Source organism: Dipodomys ordii, unplaced genomic scaffold, assembly GCF_000151885.1.
Source record: "Dipodomys ordii isolate 6190 unplaced genomic scaffold, Dord_2.0 Scaffold3, whole genome shotgun sequence".
Taxonomy (NCBI): domain Eukaryota; kingdom Metazoa; phylum Chordata; class Mammalia; order Rodentia; family Heteromyidae; genus Dipodomys; species Dipodomys ordii.
In genome coordinates, this window is record NW_012267219.1 from 9,250,833 (window position 1) to 9,258,209 (window position 7,377).

Here is a 7,377-nt window from a genome sequence, read left to right on the forward strand (position 1 = left end):
ATGGAACCAACCCAGATGCCCCTCAGTAGATGAATGGATCAAGAAAATGTGATATATATACACAATGGAATTCTATGCCTCCATCAAAAAGAATGGCATTGCCCCATTTGTTAGGAAATGGAAAGACTTGGAAAAATTCTATTAAGTGAAGTAAGCCAGGCCCAAACAAACTTAGGTCCCATGGTTTCCCTTATTTGCAATAACTAGTATATGTCTGAGTCAATCAGAAAAGGTCAGATAAGTTGATGTTAGGGAAATGAACCCTAGATATGTATTCAAATGTTTTTTTTTTCTTTCATGGCATTGTTTCTAACACATTTATAAGGTTATTTCTTTGTTGCTTTGTATGTCCCTCTCCCATGGTATAAGCCCTGCTTTCCCTGTATTTGAGGTTGGTATAATTTGTGGAGGGGAAGGGAAAAAACAAATCGTTTAAATAGGGATACAGGTGGATCCATTGCAACAATGAGATGTACAAGTCATTATATGGAAAAACGAACTTTACAACTTTGGTGGGGGGGAAGGAGGATTGGGTGGGGGAGGATGGGAAGGGATGGGAAGGGAAACAAAGGAGGAGGCTACAATGCTTGATAAGAAATGTACTCATCATCTTGCCCATGTAATTGTAACCCCTATGTACAGTATTTTCATAATAAAAAAAATAAAATAAACAATCTAGTTCAACTAAAAAAATCCTACTTCAAAAGTTGTGGAGGACAAGGCACAGAGGAGTATCAGCTGTTCTGGATAATAAAAATAGAGGAGCTCTGACCAGGGCACTTGTTGGACTTGTAGTCACACACTTTAGTCATCTGCCTTGCCTTAATTGTGACCTTAGGAAAGTCATCTTAATGCAAGCTTTAGCTTGAAATCAGGGTAATTGCGCTGAATTTCATTGGATCCTGAGGCCCAGTATTTTACATTTTAACTCTTTGTATGCTTCTGCTTTCTTACCAATATATAAAATAGTGGCATATCTCATAATCAGTGCTGGCTTAGATTTTATGGAGTAGAAAATACAGTCCTCATTGCAGAAAGAAATAACAAAAGTATATCATGTAGAATAAAGTCTGGCACATGAAAATATTAGTTGTTATAGTGGCGGCAGTGGTGGTGATGGTGGCTGCATTGCTTATAACTAAAAATATGGTAAGGTATAATCTATGGTCTCTTTCTAGAAAATGAAGTTGTACTTTAAGTTTGCCATCCTTTGTATCTGGCATGCAGGCAACATAGTGATTTTCCTTTGTTAGCTCCCATTCATAGGTATTAGATTTAATTCCCTAAAACAAAATCACAGCCCCTCAAACTCATTTGAACTAAAATTTCCAGATTCATATTTTCCTGTCCAGGCCACACGATAGAGAACCAAATTGTCACTTTGTGTTATATGGAGACTGTACAAATAGGTCTACTCAAAACCCTTGGTGTCATCTCTTTATGATAAAATACATCACAGTACATTAATTCACATCTTATGGGTTTTTTGGTAGAGATTTATCTTTGCTTAAAATAGCAGCACTGGTTTTCTCTATCAGGAAAGGAAGTCTGATTCAAATGTCAGCTGAAAAAGGCACAATAGCAAATTAAGTCAAATTTTATTGATTTCTGAAGTGTTTACATGTTTTCTTCATTCTATATCAAGGCATAAATTTGAAAAGCACAATATTCTTCAAAAGACAGAGAATTCATGAAAAGACATTGTTTTTCTTTCCTTTCTTTCCAAAATGTTACTGTTTATAGATCTGAAATCAAAATAACTAATATTTTTACTGATTTTGTTATACAAAATTTGCAGCTCTTCATACTCTTCCTTTAATCATTTTTCCTCTTCATTTTTCCTCTTGTCTTTCAGAATGTCTGTAAAATTATGGGTTATTATTTCCACTACTTCAGTTAGTGTTTATGCCAGCAGGGGGAACATTATTTTATTATTTTTAGAGAGTGGGAGCTATTTCTTGAACCAGGAAATTGAACTTGCTATTTGAAAAAAAAAGCAGAGCCATCATCTCGTCAATATCAATTTCATTTCCTCTGGGATGACTCCATATTCCTTAAAATCACCCCCAAGTAAGTGAGAATCCTTCCCATCTCACACCACGTAAATATCTACTGTTTATTTTCATGTTATGCTGTAAGTATTGCTGTCTTCTTTGGAGAAGGCACCATCACGGACAGGGATTATGGTCACTTTGTTGCTATATGACTATAATTTAGAGCACCAAATAAAGAAATACATTTGAATCCAAAAAAAAGTCTAATTTGAAAACACTCTTGGAGTTCTGGGGACAATTGCACATTGTTTTACCAATAATCTTTACTCATGGGTAGAATGAATCACCCCCAAGTAGATTTCAGTTCCTCAGAGCTGCACCTGCAAAGTTGTCATGCACCACTTTAGGTAATAATCTGCTAGAGACACTTATAGGCACATATTTACTTAATATTAAGCTGGGCTAGAAAAGAAACCAATTTGAAATTGCTTCCTCAGCTGAAAGCTCTATGCTAACAATAAAGTTTAATTTCAGCAGCTGTAGTTCTCAAATCAATAGACTGCAAAGAGGGTGGCAGAATTTCAGTTTTTGGTTTTGAATACTAAGCAGGTCAGAAGTTGAATTATTTAAGATTAAATTTACTATATTTTAAAAACAGCTTTTAAACCCGTGAATTTATATTATTTTCAATAACAACCTAAGTCTCCAAAATGAAAAATTAGTCTAACCACAAATGATCCTATTTATTCCATGAGCATGAGGAGTTTGAGTACTTATTGCTTTAAGAAAAAGACTTAGAAATTCATTTATAAATGATAAATAAACTGCATCAGATAAGTGCTTTCTTTTAAATTTAAAAACATTACAGTAATGTTTTTGGGTAGTCAGACTGTGTTATGCTAATATCCAACTGGCTTTCTCTTTAGTCAGGATTTATTTCAGACTCAGAACATATGCGTAATAAATACTGACAACAAATGGTTATATGGGATTTTTGTACATAGCTATTATATGTTGTCTTGCTTCATCGTTAAATAATTTGTTGAAAATCTCTGTGGTACAAAGGTATCAAATTATGGGCATTTTTATAAATCTGTTGGAGAAATTTGAGAGGTAAATAAATTATTTTGTCCTTAGAAAAAGGAATTATCTTTACTATCTCTAAGCTCACTAGTACATGCTCTTAAGTCAAACATTGGGTCCTAAGCTCAACTTTCTGGAAGTTGATATGTTGACAGATATTTCTGATATTTCTTAAGATCAAGTGGTATTCTGAAGTAGTATGTAAGAGTTCTCAGCATTGCTGAAGACAGGTTAGTGGTCAAGATGATTACTGTTCAGAAGGGAGACAAGGAGAAAGGATCAGGACCCTGGACAGCTCTAGTAATTCGGGTTCGCTGGATTTGATAGATTTTGGAAGCATAGAACCGTTGTTGTTGTTGTTGTTGTTGTTGTTTTTCCTTACTGAGATGTGGACTTTTAATCCCATAGGCCTTATATTTTATATTTTTTCCTTTATTGAAATGTAGCTAATTGGAAAATATGTCATACTACATATTTTGTCAACTACAGTGTAGAATAAAGCTGGATATTATAGGCTATCTTCGGACTTAATTTTGTTTTTCTCATCATATATTGGCTATTGTCAAAGGCAGATATTGGTGTTGGAGCACAGCCCAAGAATATAAAAGAAAGGATGTTCGCAACTGTTTGTGGAAGAGCCTGAAGGTATGCAGTTAAGCACTTGCTTTTCTCTTTCATTCAAAGCAAGAGGAAGAACACGTTTTCTCCTTTTAATAATTTCATATTATTAAACTCTGAGCTTTTAGATATGATGCATACTAATAAATTCTGCATGGAATCTTTTAGAAGTTAAAGCACAGCTGTTCAAATCATGGATTTATTTTTCAATGTCTTAATAGAAAGTTTCTTTCCAAAGAAATTTCATGCTTTAAAGATGGTAAAAGCAACTTCCTGTAATTTATCTTCTCTCATCTTTTTTCTTGGTTCTTCACCAAAACTACTTGTTGATCCTAGCAAATTATGCTTCTTATGTCATGTCAGTTACTTTCATGACTCTATTTGCAATTCACCATTTGACCTTAACTCCTTATTTTGTGTCAACTTCAGTGAGGTTAATTGCTATTCTATTAAGTTACCTAGTATATCATTCTTTTCTTAACTGTTTTATATAAGCTAAATTATAATCCTGGTTCATGAGATATTTAACAAATTGGTCTCTAATTTAAAATGCAGCCAAAGGCTGTGATATAGCATGGTAGCAATGCACTTACCTATCAAGTGCAACTTTCTGGGTTTGATCCCCAGTACCAAAAAAAGAAAAGTAAAACAAAAAATATGGCTATAACTTGAGAAAGAATTAAATCTGAAATGATAAGGGTAAGCTTCCAACCCCCATTCAATATTGACTAGTCTAAAATAGACCATATTGATGATAAAATGACCAATTAAAAATTATGGCATACTGCTTTCCTCCAAAAGGTACCAGAAATTGATTTCAAATCTCCAATCTTCACTTCACATCCTACTTCACTGTCCTCAAACTGCACTCTTATTCTCCATAAAAGGTTAGCACATAGTTTCTATACCAATCTCAGTATCAACTTGAGAGAAGATGTGAGTCAAGAAAAATGGAAGGGTAAGAAAGTAGGAGCAAAGAAATGAAAGGACTGTCAATATGCTTTGAAACAAGGCCACTATATGGTCCTTATTATACTCAGTGTATTTTATGTGAGTTTCTCTTTGAAGCCCTATCAAAAATTGTTCTTAGGCAAGTTTGTAGCATCCAAAAGACAGCATCTTGCTTTATCAGTATCTCAAATAAGTCTGTCCGTTCTTGTGTTATTGAATTCACCTGACCAAGACAAATGGAAATGCAACTCCAGTACTTTGTCAGAAATTTAAGGATATCTGTGGGCTTTAAAAAATGGTAAAAAAAATTGTTTTGGTATGTTCTGTTCACAAATAATTTCTGTTAATATTCAGGTAGCTTTCATTCATGGGCATTTCAAATGGAATTTTTTGAATTGATAGTAGGAATGGAATGTCAAAAGAATAAATATATAAATGGTCATTATTCAGAAGGAAATATATGAAGTATGAACATGAAAGTTTCTTGAAAAAAAATCTTTAAATAGATAAAATCCATACTTTGTCAATTCAAGAATTTAGAAAAGTCTTCTGCCTTCTATTCAGAATTTGGGCTGCCTCAGAATTTATCTCAGCTCTCTGAGTTCTTCCTCTTGGATTTTTGTTTCTATTTTCCTTAGATTTATTTAGATAATACCTTTATTCACAGGAGATGATAGCATTGCATTCTCAACCTTAAAAACATCTTTGAGAGGTAATCAAAGGACAAATACTCCCAGTGTTCACATATCCTGTCTAGTGATATTTATTATTTGTTTATCAGACATGTCGCAATAGTATTCTGCTATAGTAAGCACGGTAGTTAGACTTTGGCCTGAAGGCATTTATAATTTAAAACAATCAATAAAGATAAACATGCTGAAGCACATGTCAACAAGTAAGGGACTGCATAATAAATCTAGAAGTAGAAGCTGGAGACAAGCTTCTAAAGAAAACAGTATCTGATGTTGCAGAATTAAAGTGAAACACCACCATCACATTTTAGAAATCTTGGGGAAAAGGAATTATATAGCCAGATTAGCAAAGGCACAAGCCTGCAAATTTTGGTCACTTCCTCTTTCACTACCTCCTGCCTCCACATTTGTGGTGTCATTTGCCTGTTGATTCTCCAGACACATCCAGATATAATTAGAACAGTCATATATGTTGGAGTTCAATTTATTCATGAAATCATTCTCTTTCCAAAGGTATGTGTCCATTAAGTCCCATCTCTCTTGTGAAATGAAAGAGCTTATTTCCTGTTAAAAGAGCTATTCCCTCTTAATAAGAGTTTATTTCCTGTTAATAGAACTTAAGTAAATTGAAACAGGGGATGGATGACAGTTGAGGTATAGCCATTTGCCTTTTGAAACCTCTGAGATTGCATTGCATAGATGTATTCTTTCTTGAAAGATCATTTGAAAAAAAAAAGCCATCTGGCAAGGGCCCTTCTTGTGTTTTATGGTGTCTGATTGAACTTGCCAGTGTGATACTAACAGTGATGATGTTGCTGTTAACAATAATAATTATCCTAATTATTTAGAGCATCAGCAGGTAAAGAGCTCTGAAGTTCATTTTCTTTCAGAAAAGTGTTATGTGCAAAGATTATTAAACATGTAGAACCGTACTTGAAGAAATGTTACCAGAAACCCATTAAGAAGAGAGGATGGGAATCTTGCCATCACTTTAGTAACCATTTTTCAAAACAGAAAGAGTGGCAAAAGTTAGAAATAGCATAGAAACTTGTGTTAGGAGGAGGTGGACTGATTTTATGACCATAAGCCAGTTAACTTCTACAAGCTTCATTTTCTTTATCTGTAAAATAGAAGTAATACAGCCTACAATGCAAGTGCATGATGTTATTAAGGTACCAAAGTAGTAAATTTGTCTTCTCTCTTCTTGTTGTATACAAAGCAAACAAGAAAGCTTTTTAAGACTGATTACAATATACAAAATGAAAATAAGAGCGACCATAGGAAAAATGTCTTGAATACTAAATGTTAAGTGAATCCAAATTGGTACAGGTATGATACTTTGCTGTTATAGACATAGTTTTTCAACTTACCTTGAAAGCACACACACACACACACACACACACACACACACACACACACACGTACCAACATGAAAAAAAAAACCTTCAGAGCAATCCCAAAAAACTTTGCTAAAACATGTTCATTTTTCTTTTTTAGTTTGGTACCGCAGCTGCTTCTACCAAGTCAAACATTACATGAAAGTCCAAGCCATTTTGCTGACTGTTAAAGACAATATGCCCTTGTAATCTTACCTTGTCAAACCTCTCAGAAGTATGTGTCACTAATGCCCACTTCATGACCCGCAACATGTTTTAGCAATTGAGATTGCAATTTTCTCTCTTTTTTTCCTTGTTTCCTTTTGGCTTCTCCACTTAAATTTTCTCAGAAGACTGTGGTCAAATTCTCTTAAGCAAAAAGAGGTCAAGAAATATCTCATCAAAGCTCAGCATATTGTATTAGAATTATAGTGATACTGACAAACACTCATACGTAACAATTTATTTAATAAGGTGTGAAATCAGAATTTCCCACATATACTGAAAGAAGTCAGACTGTACCTATGAGATTTCTCTTGGGTATTCTCATTTGATTTCCACCATAATAAACAGATGAACATCACTCATTTGGCATCCAAGAGATATGACATCCTATCTGAGTGCTGAACCTGGGCAGTAAAGATTAACTTTGCTGCCATCAGA

General features: G+C 34.1%; 1 pseudogene; it reads right to left on the reverse strand.

Moving 5' to 3' along the window:
• Positions 1 to 6,975, reverse strand: part of LOC105987354 — a 15,757-nt pseudogene extending 8,782 nt beyond the window's left edge.
• Between the last annotated feature and the right edge of the window lie 402 nt (positions 6,976 to 7,377).